Source organism: Echinops telfairi, unplaced genomic scaffold, assembly GCF_000313985.2.
Source record: "Echinops telfairi isolate 266 unplaced genomic scaffold, ASM31398v2 ScPeMD7_7467;HRSCAF=8505_1, whole genome shotgun sequence".
Lineage (NCBI taxonomy): Eukaryota > Metazoa > Chordata > Mammalia > Afrosoricida > Tenrecidae > Echinops > Echinops telfairi.
The window spans coordinates 18,343,900-18,366,536 of NW_022111368.1; the positions used below are offsets into that span (position 1 = coordinate 18,343,900).

Sequence of the window (22,637 nt, forward strand, 5' to 3'; positions counted from 1 at the left end):
ATCTACATATAACCTCCTCCCTGGGGGATGGACAACAGAAAAGTGGGTGATGGGAGACATCGGACAGTATAAGATATGACAAAATAATAATTTATGAATTATCAAGGGTTCATAAGGGAGAGGGGAGCGGGGAGGGAGGGGGAAAACTGAGGAGCTGATTATCAGGGGCTTAAGTGGAGAGCAAACGTTTCAGGAATGATGAGGGTAACGAATGTACAATGTGCTTTACACAATGGATGCATGTATGGATTGTGATAAGAGTTGTATGAGCTCCAATAAAATCATTTTTAAAAAATAGATGACAAAAAAAAAAGAATGTCTTAGAGTAGATGATCCCTTTAGCAAAGATCAATGAAGGCTGATCCCTTTAGCAAAGATCAATGAAAGCCGAAAGGAAAATGCACATATTTGAAACAGCACAGGGCCCAGGGCTATGCACATGAACACGCTGCATGCGGCCAGGCGAGCTCCCTCTTCCTGCTTAGTGTAATCTAATCAGCCCTCCTGAGCCCTAACACAAGATACTGAGGTTTATTACGGTCCATTCCCACACTTGCATTCTCTTACTATTTTGCCCCTTAGCGCAGGACCGAAAATTCTTCCCCATAAGCTTTGATAATTTATGGCCCGATTTATTTATAATGTTTTTACAGCAATTCCAACATCCTGGAGCCCGTACAGTTTCCCAAGAAAACATTTACCAAGTTATAATAAAAGTCAACAGGAAAATGCATTCTGTCAGGCAGAACCCGATGGAATACTAAGTGCGTTCATTCTCTATAGTGAGGCACAGGTACCAACCCTCCCTGTAATAGCTGATCCGGGGCCTCCAGGGGTTGATACTACACCAGAAAGCTCTGGGGATTCGCATACAGACAGCTCTCCTATTGGCTCACAGCAGCACCCTCCAGTGATAGCTCCTAAAGCAGTTCTCACACTGGTCCGGCAATGTATCTCTAATGCCTTAGTGAGTTTTCCAGGAGCCCTGGAGGGAAGTGGTCATGCCCTGGGCTGCTAACCACAAGGTCAGCGATGTCAAACCACCAGCCACACCCCAGGAGAAAGAGGAGGCTTTCTATCCCGGTAAAGAGTGACAGCCTCTGAAGACCACAGGGGCAAATTCTACCCTGTACGATAGGGTCGCCATGAGTTGGGATCGACTCTATGGTAGGGAAGTTGGTTTTGAGTTTCACTGTGTGAACAGGTGCTGTGGGATGCAAAACAGGGACAAGATAGCCAGCACTCAGGAAAGAGCTATGGCAGGCTAGCACTTCTTCCGGCAGACAGAGGACTGCAGATTTCTTCACACGTGGGTATTCTCAATACATGCACACCTGACCACCCCAGACAGCCCATTGCCTCAGCTGCTACACGGAATGTGGAGACCTTCATGACGTACCAAGGCCCTTCTGGGGGCTTCATGCTAATGTCTCCTCTCTCTTCTATGCCACGTGTAGTTAATGGAGATTATACTGGAGGTGTGTGGGGAGGATGGTGGTATAATTAGGGCATGATGTAAGATGTTGGGGGGGAGGGGGTATTACATATTTGGCTGCTAACCACCAGTGGGTGGTTCAAACCCACTAGTCATTCTGCAGGAGAAAGCTAAAACTGCTCCCATAAAAATGTATCGTCTTGGAAAACCTAGATAGAATCACTCTGAGCTGAAATCAAGTGGATGACACTGGGCAAGTAAAGACTCTGGAGTCAGGGAGACACTGATGCATCACCTGTCTGCCACTCCCTAACACTGGGGTTTGACTAAGCTATTTAATCTCTCAGTCTCACAAGGTCCCTGGATCAAGACAAGCATTACAATACAAGGCTAGGGGGAAAAATTTTTTTTTAATTAAAAAAAAAACAACACAAGGCTAGGAGCATAGGAGCAGAAAACGCACGGGCTTCTAGACAGGAGAAGGAAGAGCACTGGTGCTGAAGAGGCTTATCTGATCTAGTCGCTATAAGGAGGTTCCTGGTTATGCACACTGTTAAAACACCCAGCTACTCACGACAAAGCTACCGTATATACTTGAGTATAAGCCGAACCAAATATCAGCCGAGGCATCTAATTTTAACATAAAAACAGCATTAAAAATGTGCTGGGAAAACTCGGCTTATACACGAGTATATGCGGAATTAGAGCATCTCCTCAAAGGTACCTTGCAAGAAAGGGCTGGCAATCTGTAAAGATCACAGCATTGAAAACCCCATGTAGCGCAGTTCCCATTCTGACACATACGCAGTCCCATGGGTTGGAATCCATTTGGTAGCAGCTGGTTTGGTCTGGCTCTGGCTTAACCAAAGGGAAAAAAAAAAGCTCCCTGCCATCAAGTAGATTCTGACACAAAGAGACCTTATAGGACAGGGTAGAACTGCCCCCCTTTGGGTTTCTGAGACTGTAACTCTGTAAGAGAGTAGAAAGCCTCGTCTTTCTTCCGAGGGGTGGCTGCTAGTTTCGAACTTCTGGCTTAGTAACAGTTAGAAGTCCAACCAATAACCATGGGGCGCCCAGAGCTTCTGATTCTGGCTTAGGCATTATAAAATGACTACGTCTATAAAGTGAAACATCAAAGGCCGGGTCACCGCTCAGCACCCTGCACTTCAACCTCCTCAATACTGTGTTCTCACTGCCATCAAATCAATTCTGGTCCACAGGAAAAAGCAACCGGGGCCCAACTGCCAAGACCCTGAGGTGGTTACCTCTGTTTGGGCAAAAGTCCAACAGTTACTTCCAGGAATCAGCAACCTTTCAGACTTACCCCTACCAGCAGAGCTACAAGCCTCAAAAGCTGAATAACAGAGACATGAGCCTTCTATGTACAATGTCTTTCTAGGTCATCTCTGTAGCACCAAGTGCATGCCCAAATGCCCCCAACGGTAAAAACGAGGAGTAAATTTAAGGCTATTTTTCTAAGTATATAAACTTTGTGAAAATGATAGAAAACAAATTGAGGCTAATATGAAGATAAGGAGGAAAAATTTCCTTTATAAACGGAATACCATTACTTAGCACATTTAAGAATGTTAGAGTGACTGAAATACTTAACTCTGCATTTTTCTCTGCTCAATGCTCAAATTACACAAAGCCACTGCCAATTCCACAGTATAATGGAAACGGACTCTTAACGAATGGCAGGTTAATATGTATAGTCTGGCTATACAAATGGGCAACTGACAACTAATAAAACCTAAGCCTTATTGATGTGACTGAGCCAATATATCTTGTCCTCTAGGCCACAGTTCTCTTTCCACCACCGCGCCAACATCCTTCTACTGCAACTACATCCTTTCAACAGTGTTTCAACAGATAAAAACTCATCCAGAGTCCACACATGCTTTCCTGTCCTCCACCCCCAGCAAACACTAGCCACTCTGCAACCGTGGCCAGTTACTGTCCTGTCATGATTCTCCATGGCAAGAATCAAGCACAGATGGTTGTTGCTGTATACCACCTGGTTCAGGGTCACAGTGACCCTAGGTGACAGCAGAATAGTTCAGTCAGGTTTCCTAGGCTGTAATCTTGGTGGGTGCAGCCTGTCAGGGTTTCTCTGCCGAGCCACCCCTGAGCTGCAACTGCTGCTCTCTCGTATAGCAGCCGAGCACTGAAGCACAGCAAGACAGCTCGCCTAATTCTAGCGGTTGCTCCGTGACAGGCGGGGAGTGCCACCAGGCTTGCTTTCCAGCCCCTTTGTCAGGCAGGTTCTGAAGACGTTAGTCTGTAGCTTCACGGAAGAAAAAGAGAAAACCAGGCTGGGAAGAAGAGCCCCAGAAAAGGCACCCAGGCGCCGCTCGGTCTCACCCCAGGTGGAGAGTGGCTGGTATGGTGCGCGCTTTAGGAGCCCAAGAATTGGGGATGCCTCGGAAGCCGACATCCACGGGTTCTCCTGGCTTTCGTTTCACACTCAAGGGCAGGCCAACCAATGTGTCACTTAAAAGATCACTTCGAACACCAAACAGGATGTGCCTGGTCCCAACCCGTTGCTGTAAATGACCTACAGTCTTGACAACACACTGTCTGGCGAAGCCACCAAATCCGCCTGGGGTCAAGTCGATCCACTACGACAGCCTACACCTAGCCTCCGCCTTCTTTAAAATCTCAATAAATACAGGTTTCTCCAGTGTGAGCAGTCCGTTTGCCCCGGCCCCTGTGTCCCAGGGACTTCATACCTCTCTCAGCTACTACTACCCCTGAGTTATTGGGGTGCTGCCCCTTCCCTCAGGGGTATCTGGAACTATGTTATCTATGTTTTTAACCACTAAAACAGTCCCTGAAAGAAAACAGCCTAGCATATAGCTGGTGCTCACAGTAAATGCTTATTACACGAGCACACATCTAATGATTTTCCCCACTGAACATTTTCCTAAAACCCAATGAGAAGTCAGGGTTTTGCAGGGATCTCATAAGCTTTTGAAAGAAAAGTAATCCTGGAAAGTGATGTTGGTACAAATCCTTTTCCAGGATGGCCTGAATGGTTCCCCATCTAGTGAAACCTGGGCACCAGCACCTCTTGGGGGAAGGCACTTTGCACTCTTGACGGGGGCTCGCGGAGACAGGCTGCCACAGAGAGGGCGTGGCCGAGCACAAGAGTGGTGTACTGTTAGTGTCATTGATGAATGAGAACTTTCCTGATTACTCACACATTAACAATGAATTCTGACACTCACGCTGGGGGAAATGCACTCATTTCTGGCTTGTATCCCACTTAAAGTCTGACAAACGAATTGATAAGAAACCACCTTCCCACATGACAAAGTCCTAAAAGGTTGCAGACCAATGCATACTTATTACCAAAAAATGGGGGGAGGGGGACGTTTTAAAAAGTTACTTTTTAAAAAAGTAATGGAAATCTCTAAGGATTGGAAAGCAAACGCCCCAATGCTGTGTGTCTCAGCATTTTGGAAAATCTCTGAAAGAGAAACTCAGAAATGCCTTATGCATACATGATACGAACTAAAGCTAGCCAGAGCCCAAGGAGCTGTGAGGTGGGAGGTTACGTTTCAAACATAGAACTGCCGTAAAGCACTTCAGGAAGCAGAAAGGGGAGAGCAGGGGGTGGGGGAGAGTTGCATGGAATCAAACTACACGATATGAACTCTGTGTTCCCCATTTTACCTTGAAACTAGATAGGAAAACCATCATGAACGATACTCTAGGCCCACGGGACAGTGTGTCATTGTCCTCAAAAAAATCATTAAAGGCAGATCCCTTTGTAGAAATCATAGGCAAAATAAGAGGAAAACATTGAGACACTTAATCCACCCTTAGGAAATACTACATATTAAATCTCTGCCACTGTAGCTACCACATGAGAGAGGATAATGGAGAGGGACACAGGAAACTTTTTTTTCTTAATTGATCAAGGAAAGAGAATACATTCACAACGCTTTCGGTGTCAGTTTTAAACCAAATAAGAGGAAATCCTAACATATTAATGCAGTATGTTACAAAAATTATTATACCAAAAAGATTTGTCTAAGATTAAAGTTTTAAGAATAGCTAAAAACCATTTGAGACAAATAGAGCAGAATAAAATTTTAAGGAGAGCTAACATCTTGAGTGTTATCCCTACAGTTTTGAGGCAGCCCCATGAAGGTAAAAATGCACATTTTTATAAAACACATCCTATTGTCTGTAAGCCACCCTCTGCTGTCAGTCTGTCACACTGTGGTGGCTGCCTTGTTGAGGTGCTGCTAGATTTTATGCCATCAGTGTTTCAAACACCAACAGGGATACCCATGGTGAACAAATATCAGTGGAGCTTCCAGACTAAGACAGACTAGGAAGAAGGAATCAGTTGTCCACTTTTGAAGAATAAGCCGCTAAAAACCTCATTAATAGCAGAACACTGTCTGATACAGTGTCGAACACACGCCCCTCAGGTTGGAAGGTGCTCAATACAACTGGGGAGTCCCCTTAATAACATCATGTTTGGTTGGCAGGGGGTCAATGAAGACCCTAACAAGATGGACTGCCACAACAGCTGCAATCAAACATACCAACGATTGTGACGATGATGCAGATCAGGCAGCGTTTCATTCTGTTGGACACAGTCGCTAAGAGTTGGAATCGCCTCGATGGCACTAACAACACCGTCTGTCCGAGATGGAACACCACAGGAACCAGACCAGTACATTGCAGCCCACATGTTCCAAAACCAGTGTTTCAAGCTATGTGTTAAGGCTCAGAAACAGCACTGTTATGTAGAGACCTACTTTGGCCCACTACTGGTTAATTAAAAACAAACAAACCACACACCAACCGAGTGCTCACATCTCAGATAAACCTTCCCTAAGAATCCTCTCTTTCCATCTCTTATGATGTAGATTTATCTTCTTGACATCGTAGTCGGAATCAAACCTTTTACAAGGCTGAGATTACGGATTCCGATTTCATCTCCGTACTTCCAACCCCATGATAATACACAGGTGGCCCAACACAGTCCATATTCAAGGACTATCTGTTGAGCTGGATAAACTGAAGCACAACAGCACCCTGTGGGCTGCAGGTTTCTACCACGCTTCCCAGTTTTCATACTCAAAACCATCACATGCTAATACAGGCAAAACAATCATCTCGTTTCCAACCGGGTCCTCTGAAAGCTTCAGTTTCCCGTGGCTCCACAAAACAATGCCGAATTTGTTGGCATTTCCATAGTCTAGAACCTTCTGTGCCGCAGGAAGCATCAGGGGCAGCAACAGTAACTTCTCAGACCTGTGATAAGCAGGGAACTGTAGCCTTACCTTTGGCACGCAGTTAGAGGTGAGGGGCGAGACGCCAGATGCTTCAAACAGATTGTTTTCAGCTGATCGCCCCTCTGAAGCTGCAGGTATTCTCAGAATTCTCAAAGCCAACTGAAATCTCAGCAGTTATGATCTTGGAAACAACGTGCGTAAAATGAGCAAAGGAAATCTAGAAAGAAACAGAAAAAAGCCTGTTAGAATTGCTGCTTTGATGGCAAGTATCTATTTAAGATCTATTTGCCTGCTCCCAGCATTTCCCAACTAACCCACTCCTCCTGCTCCTCGTCCCCCACCCTCCAAGGGCTTTGTGTAGAAACCACTGCGGCCAGTGGGTTCCTGCTCATAGCAACCTCATAGGGCAGAGCAGAATTACTCTGTTTCTGAGGCTCTCCATTTTTATGGAAACAGAAAACCTTCTCTTTCTCACACGGATCAGTTGGGGACATGCAAACTGCTAACCTTTTGGTTAGCGGTCCAACACTTTAGCCCACTGCACCACCGAGGCTTCTTTTGTGTATACAGACACCTCAAGACTATGTGTATACACGTGCACAAACACACACTCTCTCTCTCTCCTATAGCTAATCCTCCTATATCAGTGCTTCCCAAAGTTGACAGTACCACCTTCCGGGGGTGGTAAAAGCAGATCCAAACCAACAATCCAAACTCACGGCCATCTAATCGATTCTGACTCAGGGTTAGCACCCCAACACACAACCCACTACGCCAGGATGTCTCCTACCCTAGCAATTAAGAACCTTTTGTACAATAACCCATAATCCAGGATAAAGTATAGGCATCTAAAAAACATTATCCTAGATTCCTGGCTATAGTACAAAAAGCTTTTTAACTACCAGGGTGGCGTTGAGTGAAATCCACCACCACCACCCTTCCTGAAAAGAGAATGGTAGATGACAGCGTTTGGAACATGTCGTCTACACTTTCCATTCTCCACCATGGCTATGAAGCACAGGTCAGAGAGAATCAATATGTACGCATCAGTGCTGGGAAGAGGTGGGGAGGGAGGGGACAGCTGGCAATGTGGCAGGAGCCCCTACCCACACTCCTCACAGCCTGACAAAAGCCAAAGGGAAGATGCCAAGTGGAAACAGCGCCAGCCTGGGAGCCTATTTAGGGAGGAAGGGTAGCGAGCACATGGGTATTAGTTCAGACTCGCTCCTCTCTTGGAAGTCTTGAAAAACATTAATCCTGGGACTGCACTGCCCACAGAGTGAGGGCTGCCACCAGGAAGACACTGAAAACAACATGCCCGGCAGCAGACAATCTATGCATATCACATCAAACTACAAGGCCAAGAACACAAGACACCTGACGGAGGTGAGTGGCGACGCACTCCTGGTTGTCAGGGGTTTGCTGCCGCCCTGTGTTCCTGACACACGGGTAAATATTTTCAGTCATTGAGTAGCATTGTAGAGGGGACCCTGGAGCACTCTGTGGACTTCTGAGCAAGTTCGCTGGCATTTTAAATTATGTATCAAACCTAGAGGGGCTCAGTCTTGACAGTTCGCTCAGAGAAGATGTATTAATTCATCACGCGTACTATCATGACCCAAAATGTTAAACACCCCACAGAAAAATCAAGTCCTACTTTAATCACATAGAGAAGGATAATTCAAGTCGGACTATCATGAAAATATTATAAGGGAAATTCATAAATTTTGATTAAAAAATTATTCCCCTTTCTGGATTCTCTAGCATTATCTTAAAGGCTGTGTAATTAAAAAAAAAAAAGGAGATAAATATGATTTGACACAAGAAAAAAAAGACTAAATAGGATGGGAATAACCAACTGGACACAATTTTAAATGTATATCCAGAAGATTGCTTTCTTCTCTCTCCTTCATGTTTACAACAAAAATGACATTTTTTTCTGGAAGAACTCTTGTTGGCATCTAAACTCGGGTCTTGGCTGAGGATTCCAATTCCTTACCAGTGGCGACCCCTACCTCCATAAGCCACCAAGGAAGTTGTTACAGACTGATGCGCTGGGTAGCCAGGCCCCTGTCTTCCTATTTCCAGGTGTTCTTCTAGAATCTAGATGAAGCTGTATCCTTAACCAAAAGGTTCATTTGCCCCAGTCAGATTTCCTTAGGCCACTGCCTGGTATAGCATCCCGAAAGGAGCTCCTTCAGAGTGTACCTGTGTCCTCCAGGGCATTATGTTGACTGAAGTCATCTAATGATCTTCCACCATACATATTGCAATGGCCAAGTTGACAGATGGAGTTAACCACCTCAGAGAGGTTAAAGGTGAAGCTTGATAAGCTTCAAACTGGCAAACCCAGTGTTTGTTATACGCCAACCAAGGCATCTTTAACCAAGTTGCTATGGACATGAGTAGTACTTGATTGGTTCCTCTCTTAGACTCAATTCTCACTACCACCATGGAGCAGCTGGCACAGCCCGATACATACCCCACTGTGCCATCATAGAAAAGTAGCTCATCATACTCACAGCACAGCTGGTGCCAGTGGCCTAAGCCTCTATCTCTAAGCCCAAAGCAATAGAATACCGAAGGGGATTTGGAGTCCAGCCCTTTGAAACTCTGCAGCGCACAACTTAGGGAATGCTGCCTCCAAGTACAGCCAGTAAAGGGGCAACCAGATGGTAGAAGGGTGCAGATTCTGAATTAATGGGCTAGCTCCAATGAAAAGGATAGGCGTTTTAAATCAATTTAAAGATAGCAGTGGCCATCTGGGATGAAAATGTGAAAACCGAATGTTGCAGTGTTATGCCTGAGAAAAAGTATTTCACAGCTAAACTCGACTAAGCATACACCCCCTTAGATGAAAAGGGGTAAATAGAGTGACTTCCAATGAGCTCTGCTGCCCACTGCTTATGTTGAACAAGGGGTCTAGTGGGCAGAACTTCTGTTAAGGACCAGCATTTCACACCAGCCTATAATTACAACCTGTGACCTAACCTATCTGAAAACCATACACCTCTGCAGGGGAGGAAGGGAGGAGAAAAAAATTCAAACTGCAAAATATATACAAGGTCACTTGCAATGTGGAAAAGCCCGCACGAGAGAATTCACTCAATAGTTTAACAGTGTTTCAAACGTAAGTGCATATCTGAAACCCTCGTGTGCCTCTCCTAAAATATTTTTCCATTATTCCAACTCCAACCTTTACATGTAAAAAGGAAGGGTGGGGGTGGGAAGGACTTAACACTGAAACCAAAGGTCTCCCTTTAATTTGAACCCTTTAACTGTAATAATCTCCAGTGAAAAATCCAAGACTTATTCCAACCGGGAGCACACACTCTGGGTTTGCGTTCCTTAGTGGTGTGATCTGCTAACCCAGATAGCAACTTCCTGTTCTGGGCACAGAATCTGGTATAGCAGGACCCTCTCCTGCAAACTGACCGCATCCACTTTTAACTCCCCATGTCTGCTGTCCTACAGGGCGGTGTCTTCTGGATGGTACTTCCAAGATTAAGAGTCCAGTCTTGTCATCAATGCCTGGTGAGCTTTCTTCAAGCCAAGTCATGGAGGTCTAATAGGTGGGTTACCTGCCCTGCTCTGCTGGCAGCCAAAGGCTGTGTGTCTTTTGGACAATATTGCTGGACACCATTCCTCCTCTTTTTGAGCTGGCCTATTAGTCCAGATGCCCAAGATCATCAAAAGGCTCATGTTAAGGTCAGGTAGCACTCCCTCTCCTCCTCCCTGATCCACAGTAACTAACACTACTCTCACAGCGAGCCTATAGATGCTTTCCAAGGCTACACATCTTTGTGGGCACAGATGCAGCTCTCCCCCACCGAATGAATAGTGGGTCTGAACCAATGGCTTGGTGGTTAGCAACAAGAGAAACGAGCACGGGCCTGTCCAAAGGAGACCCGGCACCGTCCATTGCTTCACTTCTGTTTCAGTGCCCTGCAGCTTCTCAGCAAACCTTAGACAAATATCTTATTTTTCAGCTCAGGAAGCAAGCCTCCAGATGGTGCTGCCCAAACATGTCTGATTTCTCCATCCCAGTTTCCTGGGACTCATCATAGACATACATTCTGTTGACCTCATCGACTTGGAGTAGATGACAATGACCTTGGAAGGTGGCTGCAACCATTCAAATCAGATTCGCTAAGGGTTTGCCAAGCAAGCTGCCATCACGTGGACGGAGTCGATGGAGTCAGGGTGACCCTGTGTGTCAGAATCGAAAGCGGTCCACGGGAGGGAGGGGGCCGGGTGTTCCTGAAATCGATCACCAGGCCTTTCTTCTGAGGGGTCTCTGAGGTAACGAACAGCTCCCATCTTTCGGTTAGCAGCAGAGTGTGTTTGCACGGCCCAGGGACACCAGATAGTGTTATGCTAAATCATAGAAGCAAGTAGAAGAACACAGGCAATCCAGGGCGGATGATTCCTTCAGGACCAGTGGTGTGAGTGGCTACTGGAAGGGTAGAGGAAGAGTGGCTTGGTTAAGAGGGAACCGATTACAAGGATCTATATGTGACCTCCTCCCTGGGGGACGGACAACAGAAAAGTGGGTGAGGGGAGATGTCGGACAGCGCAAGATATGACAAAATAATAATTTATAAATTATCAAGGGCTCATGAGGGAGAGGGGATCAGGGAGGGAGGGGAAAAATGAGGACCTGATGCCGGGGGCTTAAGTGGAGAACAAATGTTTTGAGAATGACGAGGGTAATGAATATACAAATGTGCTTTACACAATTGATGTATGTATGGATTGTGATAAGAGTTGCATGAGCCCCTAATAAAACAATTAAAAAAAAAAAAAGGCAAGTCCAAGAATGCATGCGTGTGCGTGTGGGTATGAGGGCCCCGGAGTCTCCTGACTCACAGCAACCCCCGCAGCTGCTCTGGATGGAGCAGAAATGCTGCCGAGGGCGCTCTCTTTCCAGAAGCAGATTGCTAGTCTTTCTCCCATAGAGGTGCTAGATGGGACCAACCAACCAACTTTGTGTTTAGCAACCAAACGCTTAACCACCGCGCCACAAGGACCTCTAATGAACGCACATACATGTTTTCAAAAAATACTGATTCTCAGATGCTAAGGTAGCGAGGAAACGATGTTGGTGATTACTAGCCAACTGGATTAAGTATTGCCACAACTTACAGATTCACAGGTTATATAACAGATATCCATCGTTATCAGTCTTATAAAAAGCTAAAGGTGATCATCATTTCTCTTTTTAACAGCGGAAAATAAGGGTTAGAGTTAAAAAGGGAAGTACTGATTATACTCTAAAACTTTGAACTCCCCGGCCTTCCCTTTCCCATCACCCGCCTCCAGGCCAAGTCCACACAGTGATGCCTACAAGCTGACCTCCAGAGTTCAGAATGCATATGGATCAGAGCCTGACCCAGAACAGCATGGGGCCCGGGCTGCTCTCTCAGACTCCGGGCAGAACCAAGCTAAATTTATCCTCTACTGAACTACTGAGTAGGGGTCGGGGCGTTCACTCAAGTGGGAAAATCCTTGGTTCCGGCATTGAACAAAGCTACACAAAATTCTACTTGAATCATTTGGTTAACATTCAACCTCTGGCATTCACACACTCTGCACACCACCCCCCTCCCACCCAGGCCACCACCTGGCAACCACCCCCCACCCCCCCCTTCAGCACTGGTACTGACTGAGCGGCTCGGAAACCCCAGACACTCAAAGGCTTCCCCAAGGGTTGCCTCACACATCATTTATCATCCTGTGCATAGAGGTCCCAGCCAGCTATCACAAGAGCACTGACGGCAAAAGGTTAGTTGTTGAACTTCAAAAAAATTAAAACCAAAATTAGGATTTGTTGTTCTCGCGTGTGGAATCAGTTCCGACTCATAGCGGCCCTGTGTACAACTGAATAAATCCTGCCCGGTCCGGCACCTGCCTCAGAACTGCTATGTGTAAGCCACCATGTCAAGGACCTGCCTCGTTTACCCTGACCCTCCACTTTACCGAGCATGATGCCCTTCACCAGAGGCTGGTCTCTCCTGATGACATGTCCAAAGTACTTGAGATGAAGTCCCAGTATCTTCGCTTTGAAGGAGTGCTCTAGGTGCACCTCTTCAAAGACAGTTTCTTCTTTGGGCGGTCCATGGTACTTTCAATATCCTGTGCCTGCACCATAATTCAAAGGCACTGATGCCTTTGTCAATACCCAGTCTTCCTTAGTCAATATCCGGCTTTCACACCCACAGAGGTGTGTGAACACACCAAGCTTCATGCTTGGGTCAAGCGCACCTTGGTCCTGAAAACAACATCCTTGCTCTTTTTGATGAGGATTTATACTCAGGAAAAAATTGTCCTGAATAGCAAAAAATATCAAGTCTTAGTCTACTTTGGGCCAGGATTATGTCAAGTCCACATCTTGAAATGGTTACCAAGTTAGTTCGCTTGTCCGTTAGGTGTCATCAAGCTGGTTGTTGACCAGCAGCTACCCCGTGTGACACAACAGAACTGCTCCAGAGGCTTCTCCCTGATTGTCATCTTCACGGAAGATCACCAAGCTTCTCTTCTGTGGTTCCATGGGAGGGCAGGGGGGTGTTGGTTTTTAAACCTCCACCCTCTTCTTGGTTAACAACCCTTGGAATAAACACGCGCAGTACCAATTTCTAGCCCTCTGGGCAGCCTCAGCCATCCCGAGCTTCAGGTGTTAAGCTCGGACAATTCTCACACAATGTGCTGTGGCTTAATGAAGATGTCTGTGTTCCAGTCTTCCAAGATTGAGAAAAGAGCAAAACTACAGGCAGTGGTGCCAGGCCATGAATATCTAATGAGGCTCTTCTAGTCTTGGTCTTACTCCCACCCAAAGGCCTTGTCCTGATAGGTCTGGGTAAGAGAAGGTGGGGGGAGATACTGATTCTCTTGTGTGGTGCCAGTCTGCTGGGTATAAAAGGAGCCAGTTCAGAAGCAGGAGGGGGTGGGATCTCAAGACTAGCAAGAGCTAGGAGTGAAGGGATTGCATCCTCTCAACACGGAGATCCCTGGCAGAGTGAACCTCCTGGATCTAGGACACAGGGGTGACATTTGAGGAGTAGCAAAAGATGAGACAGAGCAGTGGACTTCCCGGCCCATCAACAGAGCAATGACAACTGTGCGCTTCGGGGCAGGAGGCTGCCCTCTGGAGAGGGGTGCCTCTGGGTGTTTAACTCAGGGGGCTGGGTTTGCTGATCCGAGGAGCTGGAGCTGAAAGCCTTCTGGCTGAGGCTTATATTGGAGTGGCATGCCCTTTGGGCATTCATTAACAGCCTTACAAGAACTTTGTTCCCACATCCTGATGAACAACTGTATCCTGAGCATTTCCCACCTGCACTGTAACCTGTTCGCTTCTATGATAAGCCACATAGTCATGTACATAGTGTGAGTTCTGTGTGGCCACTGTAATGAATTACAGAGCCCAGCAGAAAAGTGGACAGTGCTGTGGGAAACAAGAGCAGGAAAGGTTGAGCGTGCCATGGGCTTCATACAGCAAGAGGCTTCAAAAGGTTCGTGGCTAAAATGTAGTGAAAAGATACGGGATTTGTTTCCACAAACTCTTTGAGGCCCCCTTGTGAGTCAGAGGAGCTTAGTTCCAGGTTGGCTCCATAGCCAAAATCCTGTGTGACTCAGCACTGCCCTTCTGACATCCAGGCCACCAACACAACCAGAATCCATCGAGTCTGAATTCTGCAGCATGGGAGGATGGCTTCTGGGTTATTAAAAACTGGTGACACAGTAGTGAAACTTTACGAAAGGTTATCTAAAACAACATGTGAGGATAACATCATAATACATGAATTTGATTAGCTAACACTGTTTCCATCAGTGTGTAAAGATTTTTGTGTCTATTTACTGTCCTATGATGACACCCTGGTGGTGTAGTGGTTAAGCACCAGGCTGTGATCCATGTGGTTGGCAGTTCAAAACCACCAGTAGCTCCTGAAGAAAAAGACTGGACCTCCCACTCCCCTAAGTAGTCTCCAAAACCCGCAGGGGGTCGCTATAAGTCAGTATTGACTTGATGGCAGAGAGACTGACAGCCCTGGTGTTTTTTAATGGTCTTGTGTTGGGGCTGCTAACCACTAGATCAGCAGTTCAAATCCACCAGCTGCTCCACAAGATAAAGATGCGGCTTTCTACTCCCATAAAGAGTTGGTCTTAGAAACCCACGGCCGAAGTGATACCCTATCTTCTACGGTCATTATGAGTCAGCATCAGTTCGATGGCAGTGGGTTTGGTTTTTCTATTTAATGCTAGCCTCCTAAGCATAATGGCACTCAGTTCTCAAAATCAGATGAAAAGCCCTGCTACATCTCAGTGCCATAAATAGACAAGGCAGCTACACAAATCTTTTAAGGTTCAGCGGGGATATTTATTAAGCGCCCATAGGATTCAGTGTTGGTCCATGTAGTTTCAACCCAAATAAAGAGCAGTGACAGAAATACACCTAAATCTAAAACACACTAGTGAATCAAAGTCTACAAACGTGACCCCCTTTTCTGCAGGAAAATAAAGCACGGAATGCTGACCTGAGATAACCTAGGCTTACTATGGGATCCAGAAAATCTCTCTTCACTAGACCTTCAGTGGCTCTAACATGTTGGTGGGAGAATTCCATTATTTTTCAACTCCACAAATTTTCTGAAACCACCTCCTATGTATAAACACTCTTTGTCTTATTTTTCTTATTTTCCTTTTATCTTTAGGGATGACGGTGTGAAAAGGTAGAATTTCCAAGAAAGAACAAGATGAAATGTGTCTGTAGCACAAAGAAAAGCGCACTTACCTGCATGTTGCTTTACCCTTGCCCTTTCTCTTCTGTCACTCACTCACTCTCACACACACACAGAATTTTTTTTTTTTTTAGTCTTTCGGTGATCTGGAAGGCAAAGCACTGTTGGGATATTTACAGTGGGCAGCAGTTACAAGCTTGGGCAGTGGAAACATTACTTCACTTTTAGCTTTATCCGTTTCTGTAATGTTTGAATTTTGAACGTGATGCACTACTTTTGCAGTTAAGAAAAGCCTGGTAACCCCCCACCCTCGGTCTCTGCTTGTTGAAGCATGGCCACGGACAGAGGAGCACGCTCTTTTCTCTCGTCCTCAGAAGCGGGCACGACTCCACTCAATGATCCCCAAATCCATCACCAAGCAAGTCCTGGAAACTCACCCCCTTTCACACCCACCCCGCCCCGCCCTCCCCTTCAGCCAGCCCTTAGTACTTCAGAAGGCGACTAACCAGCCTCCCAGACACAGCCAGGGCGGCTCTCCTTGCACACCACTCTTTCACAGGCGCCAGACTTCTAAAGGATGCAAGACAAAGCACCCCCACAACATCAAACACAGCCCTTCATGGCTGGTCCCCACTGACCTACCCACGCCACATGCCCACATCCCACGGCCTGCGTCCTTCTTTGCCTGTCCCTGAGAGAAAGAGGAGGCTTTCTACTCCAATGAAGACTTACAGCCAACTCTGAATCAAAACTGACTCTATGGCCTAAGGTAGTGAGATTTCAAACATTTCTTCCACGTGCCTCATCACTCAGGGATCTGTGGGTGGGGTGAAAACCTCTTGTCAAGGGCTGTTCAGGTCTCCCCTCCTGAAGGAGGCCTTCTTGGATGGCTCCTGGGTAGGTTAAACAGATTTTCTTTTGGCTTCAATCCACTAGGTCGAAACACAAGGCTGGCAGTTCAAAACCACCAGCAGCTCTGAGGGAAAAAGACTGGGCTTTCTACTCCATAAACAGTTACAGTCTGGGAAACCCACAGGGGGTCACTATGAGTCAGCACTGACTTGCAGACAGTGAGTGAGTTTGTTTTAGTATTTTACAGACTTTTATGACACCACATAGTTGTGTCTGTCCATCCATCTGACTAGATTGGAATTCCCTGGATTCTTACCACTACCTACGCCTGCAATGAAACCAACATAAGCACCTGAGTCAAACCAGTTGCTATCCAGTCAATTTCAATGCTCGGCAACCCGGCGAATACAACTGTTTCCCAAGAGATGGAAAAACAGAGGGTAAGAGAAGGGAGCTCAAGTCCCAGAAAAAACGGCAAGAACGGCCTCCAGCAACCAGAGATCCTGAAGATGGCAGAGGGCTGGACAACTCTTCCTCGCGTTGTCGTTCCCAGTGACAGAAGCCAGTCAATAGCCACCACCACTGCCGAGGACGAGGACAGTATGGAGACTCTAGCACTCTTTGTTACTCTGTCTGCTGCTCCCAGATTTCTGTGGGCTCCTCCTGGGAACAGGAGCTCAGAGACAGGATCAGCACGTACTGTTTTCACGTCTTCACGTCTACTTCCTGGGCCTTTCCCCTGCCTCCCTCTCAGGACACGACTCTACTTTTCTCACTGTGAAAAAAAAATTATAAAGCAAAAAAATTACAGAATAAGCTAAGCATCCAATGAAGTTGTATGTTTGGTTTGGGGTTTAGGACAATGGTTTTAAAGACTGACCATCTCAAGTGTTATGCAGGGTGGCCTGGTGCAGTGCCACCTCCTCCTGGCAGGCATAGTCTCACGGCATCTCTACCTCAATTCTGTGGAGCAGTAGCACCTCATGCCTCTAAGTTAGTCTTTTGAGGAAATAATACGGCAATTCATAGATGGGTATTAGACACGATATGTTAGGGTGGATTTTTACCCAAACAGTTTGGTCTTTGTTCTAGACTCTGGAGATGACCTTTGAAGAGGCCTCTAGACCACACCTGAGGGCTTAAGAAAATGAGGTGCTTCTTGGATGAGGGCTGGAAATAGCAGAAAGTCCAACCGGTGATAGCAGCACACCCTCAATCAGCCTATAAAATGAGGCCCACTAAAGGCTCTGGACACGGACTCTCCTGGGGCTTTCCAGTTGGTGACAGGCATTGGTACACAGGGATGGGTAATACAGCCCTTTGGGGACCTGGAAGCTCCACACTAAGTACCCTCCCTACATATCGGTCCCTTCGTTTGCATACGTTTTCATTAGTAGAAGACTGTAATTGCAATATGGTGCTTTCCCAAGTTCTGTAGGCTACTCTGGTGTATGACTAAATAGAGGGAGAAAAGGGAGCCAGCCAGGTTAGACCTGAAGGGACCTAAACCCCTAACCCCTCACCTCCACTGCCAGCTTGAGGCTAGCTTCTAAAAATCTCCGAAAATCTTGGGTAGACTTGGCAGTTTAGAGAATTGTGCCCTTCCACTTGGGAGATCTGATCTAGAGATCCCAAAAGGGTAGGGCCAGAAGAAATACTACATACGTGTGCCAGTGAACTGAAAGGGAATTCCTTCCATTTATTTAGTGTCAGAGAAGAGGCATCAATGTATTTCATCTGTCTCGGATACCAAACAGTATTTTCCTCCACACTTTTCTTTCTAAAACAGAAACGTTGTGTATGTCCCACCCCACCCCAACAAAAAACACACCGTTTTATGTAAGTCTGTGGATCTACCCACACGCTAGAATTAATCAAATCGGAACCCCAGGGACCTTTATTTTCCCTGCCTTTCAAGCAGAGTGCTTGGGTGTTGTTTTTGAGACATAATTAAATTTAGAAAGAACATTAAACTTGCTTAGCCTGCTGTTCCCACACACATATACTGCAAGACAGAAACAACGCTGCGGAGGGGGCTGCTCAGGTCCAGGGTCGGGGTTCGAATTAATTTAGGATTAAGCTGTACACCCCTAAGTCTGCAAGCCAGAGTGACTTGACTCCAATTTTAGTGTTCCACAATTCAAAGTACTACTCAGATACTTCCTTTGTTCCAGGTAGCATCACTGGTCTTTTAGGAAATCTGCAGGGGACTCTCCACGTGTAGGGGTGGGAGAGAACATTTTTTGCAGCAATTAGATAAAGGCTAACTGACAAAAGAGTTACGGTAGACCCTGACTTCTGGCACCTTCGGAGTCCCTGGGAGAGCGAGAATAAGTGAGTTCAGGGGAAAGAAATGGCTGTTTGATTGATTTTTCTTTGGGAAATTACTGGTCATGGCTTAGACCTCCTACAGAATGAAGTTGCGTCTTTTCTAAGCAACTGTGAGAAAAAGTCTTACTGCATGTTATCCTCGTCCACCTCTGGGAAGTAATCAATCAACCTGGTTTCTGAGATTCTTGTGAGGGTGAGGCTCATACAGATAATATAAACCCAGACCCACTCCCACCAATTATGACTCACCGCCACCCCAGATAGGGTTTCTGAGGCTATAAATCTTTCCAGGAACAGACAACAGCCTCAATTTTCTCCCTGACAATGGCTGGTAGGTTTGAACAGCCACTCCAAAGGGAGGAAGCTGAGGCTGTCTGTAGCCTAACACCTAACCCAGTGTGCCACTGTGGCTCCTTACAATAACATAAACCAAACTCATTGCCTGCTGAGTTGATACTGCAGATAATACAGTACCCCATAAATGCATTCCATAAAAGCCATAAAAACATTTCAGAATGAAAAGGGAATTAAATATTTAATTTCTCTATTTGAAAAGGGCTTTTATAAAACCTTGATTTACATAGAAAAATTTATGATTTGATTCAGCTACAACTGAATAAAAATTCTAATATCACTGTGCCTTGTATGCTTATTGAGCTGCTTCAACATTCCGAAAATACCCAAAGTGTGTTCAACCGTACTTACCCCAAAGGGCAGTCCCGTTCACTAGGTGGTGCCTAGTGGGAATGGGAATGCCCTTCCCACCCAACTGCACACACCACCCCTGCCCGCCCAGCAAATCCACCTCACCTCTCAGATATGAAAAGTTCATCTCTTCCCTCCTCTGAAAGAATGTCTCCAATTTGCATAGATATCACTATTTTACAAGATCAGAGTCACTCCGTTTACATGGTGTTACAGCTTCAATTGTGCACCCTCAAATTGGTTAGGCATTGGGCTGCTAGCCTCCAGGCCTCTAGTTTAAACCTACCAGCTGCCCGGTGGGGACAAGATGAGACTGTCTCATAAACCCTGCGGAGTAGCTCTACTCCAGCACATGGAGTCATGAGGAGTTGGGCGGTGGTGGGAAACGTACACTGGAATCCTAACCCCTGTATTTGCAGGTGCAATCCTGTTTGGGAAAAGGTTTTTTGTGCTAATTTGATCATACACACAGAGTGGGTTCTAATCTAATCACCTTTGATTTGAAAGAAGAAAACAGACATACAAAGAGGAGAAGAAGGTCGCCATGTGCAGACCATCTACAAAGACAAAGAAACAAGGGATGCCTGAGGATATGGACAATGTAGGAACCCACAGGGTCTAGACCCTGATTTGCAACACCACCTTACAGAGCTCAGAGAAAACAAACATCTGTTCTTAGAAGTTACCCCTTGTGGTTTTTCTGTTACAGCAGCAATAGGAAATGAAGGCACATGACTATGCTGATCTGGAAGGCCTTGGAGGAGGGGCTCAAATTTTTTCATGTCTTTAGACCCATACAGAGGTACCACAGGATAAACTCTCGATAAAATCATTCATTTCAAAAACACAAGGGGGTACCCCCCACCCCAAATGGGAAAAAAGCTCCGCTAGGCATTTTCCCCACTAGCAGGCCTCCAGCAACTCGCTCTGAGTTAGTGCGCCCAGTGGTGTCGCCTGGGAAGATTCTCTGAAGTCACGGTGAATTTTTTCTTACAAGCAGTTTCGCTTGAACTATGTGCAGTTATGAAATTTTGTTTCTGCTCGGGGAAGAATGCTGCAGAAACAGTTATGATGTTGAACACAGCTTACATAGCGCTATAGGAAAAATTCAAGTTTAAGAGTGGTTTTCTCATTTCAAAAAGGGTGAAATGTTTCAAAAAAGGTGAAATGTTTATTGATGACAAACCTTGTTCTGGACATCTGTGAACTTCTCAAACGGATGAAAATGTCAACTTGTGCTGCATTTGGAGTTCATTCTACCAGGTCAAACTGTTAATCAAGCTTTCAATTTAGATGTTTTGAAAAGACTGTGTAACAGTATGTGAAAAAAAAGCCTCGTTCGTGGCAGACGGGACTGGTTTTGCCGCTACGACAATGTACCTGCTCATGCAGCCATCTCAGCGCACCACTTTTTGGCAAAAAACAAAACAAAACCCAGTATGCCTCTCTTGCCCCCACACCTGACCCCACTCCATGCGACTTCTTTGTTCCGGTGAATGCAGAGGAACATGAAAGGACAGTAATTTGTCAATGTAAAAGAGGTGAAGAAAAAGACATGGGAGATGCAGATGAGTTTGAAAAATGTTTCGAAGAATGGAATTGCAGATTTGACAAATGTATTAATTGTAATGGAGAGTACTTTGAAGGTGACATTGCTTGGGGTGGGAGGGGGTGGATACTGAGGGTTTTTTTTGGAGTACCCCTCATATATCATTCAATAAAATCTCACATCTTTAATAATAGCTCTAAGATTTTGTTCTAATTGCTTAATACCCTGCAACACTTAACGTCATATTTGACCCAGAATCTTTTTGTCCCATTGCTCACTCCAAGAGAACCCAATTGTATTACATAATGTGACTCTGAGCCAGACAGTGCATAGTAACAGGGAAGCCTTAGTATAAATGATAATGCAACTATATGCAGTAACAGGGAAGCCTTAGTATAAATGATAATGCAACTACACGCAGGGGGTGAAAAATGGTGGCTGCACTGACAAACTGTACTTCTTCATTTTATTGCCTAAAATTCATTTTTCACCATTGTTCTGGACCATCTCATTTGTTCCATAAATTAACAACAAACCAGTAAGAAACACAATCAAAAAGTCAGTCTATATTCACCCCCCTCAAAAAAAACCATAAATATGACTTCCTATGAAAGCTGTCCTATTAATGCCATCCATAAAGCCATTCAAATACTGTGTCTGGGCTGAAATCCAATTAAGTCATTTCTGTCTGACTATCCCCAAAGAGCCTCCTGCTGAGCTCGAAGTGGAAATAATCATGAATGCCAGATTAGCTGTGTAAGCACTTACAAAGCTGAAACCGGACAAGAGCAGGAAAATCCACATGCCCAGCCTTTTAACTGGGCACAAAGAAAGAAAAGACATTCCAGTGGCCATCTGGCAGAGAGTCAAAACCAACTTCCTTGCCCAAGCAGGCCCTCTCAGCTAATCCTCACCCAGCGTGTGCGTCCACGAGGCTATGGTCCATTCCTTTCACTCACATCATGAAACCATCGGCTGTGCAGGTCCCCACAGGCAATTCTGTCAAGAAGAGATTTCAGGCATTCTCTGCTGTACAATCCTTCATCATTCACGCTTCCTCCGTCAACCCCCATACAGTAGGGCCTTGCCATGAGTAAATCCTGAGGTTCACAACTGCCTCTGTGCCTGTAACTTGTCCTGCAAAAACTGCCCTCAATGCCAAGTCCTCACTAAGAGGCTGGAGCGGGTAGAGGGGGGGCGGGGGTGGGGGTGGGGGGATGGAAGTGAAGACTCAGTTTGTAAGTTTAAATTATTCCTTCACTTTCCTAAACATGCCTTGCAACCCATTCATTATTCAGATGTCCCATTCAGCAAAATTCACCATTCTGAGAATCACGGACCTTCAAGGTAATTCAGCTCACAATCCTTGAAACCGCAAGTGTTCCAAGCATTCCAGAAATGGAGAGGGATTTGGGCCCTTTCTTCCAAAAGATCCTAACCCAGAGCTACTGAATTAGACACTCTGAGGTTTATAGTTTATAGAAGTGCCTCAAGGGGTTACTGTGGTAATAGTTTTCTTTTATAAGCACTAATACCTAACTAGTCCCAAGGACATGGGAGATTGAAAGAGTCCCAAAAGTCCATCCCTCCCTTGAGTCTCTGGGTTCTTCAAATTGCTGCAGCATCCCACAGAATTCACGTTAAGTTCAGTGAATTCTATCATGAGGTGGGGGTGCAGCTCAGTGCAGTCTGAAGGTCAGGCAGGGGTAAGCTGGGGCCAGGGGGTCCACTCCCCTCCTGGCTCTTGCCAGTACTGAGCTCACAGTCTCTGC

The 22,637-nt window shown here is 45.8% G+C and overlaps 1 protein-coding gene across 2 annotated transcripts in view; it reads right to left on the reverse strand.

Moving 5' to 3' along the window:
- The window catches only part of NCK2 (NCK adaptor protein 2), a 138,111-nt gene that overhangs the window by 80,436 nt on the left and 35,038 nt on the right, over positions 1-22,637 (reverse strand). For both annotated transcript variants that reach the window (XM_045283884.1, XM_004704331.2), the window contains exon 2: positions 6,742-6,910. The gene's annotated coding sequence lies outside the window, so the exon portion shown is untranslated. The remainder of the gene's footprint in view (positions 1-6,741; positions 6,911-22,637) is intronic.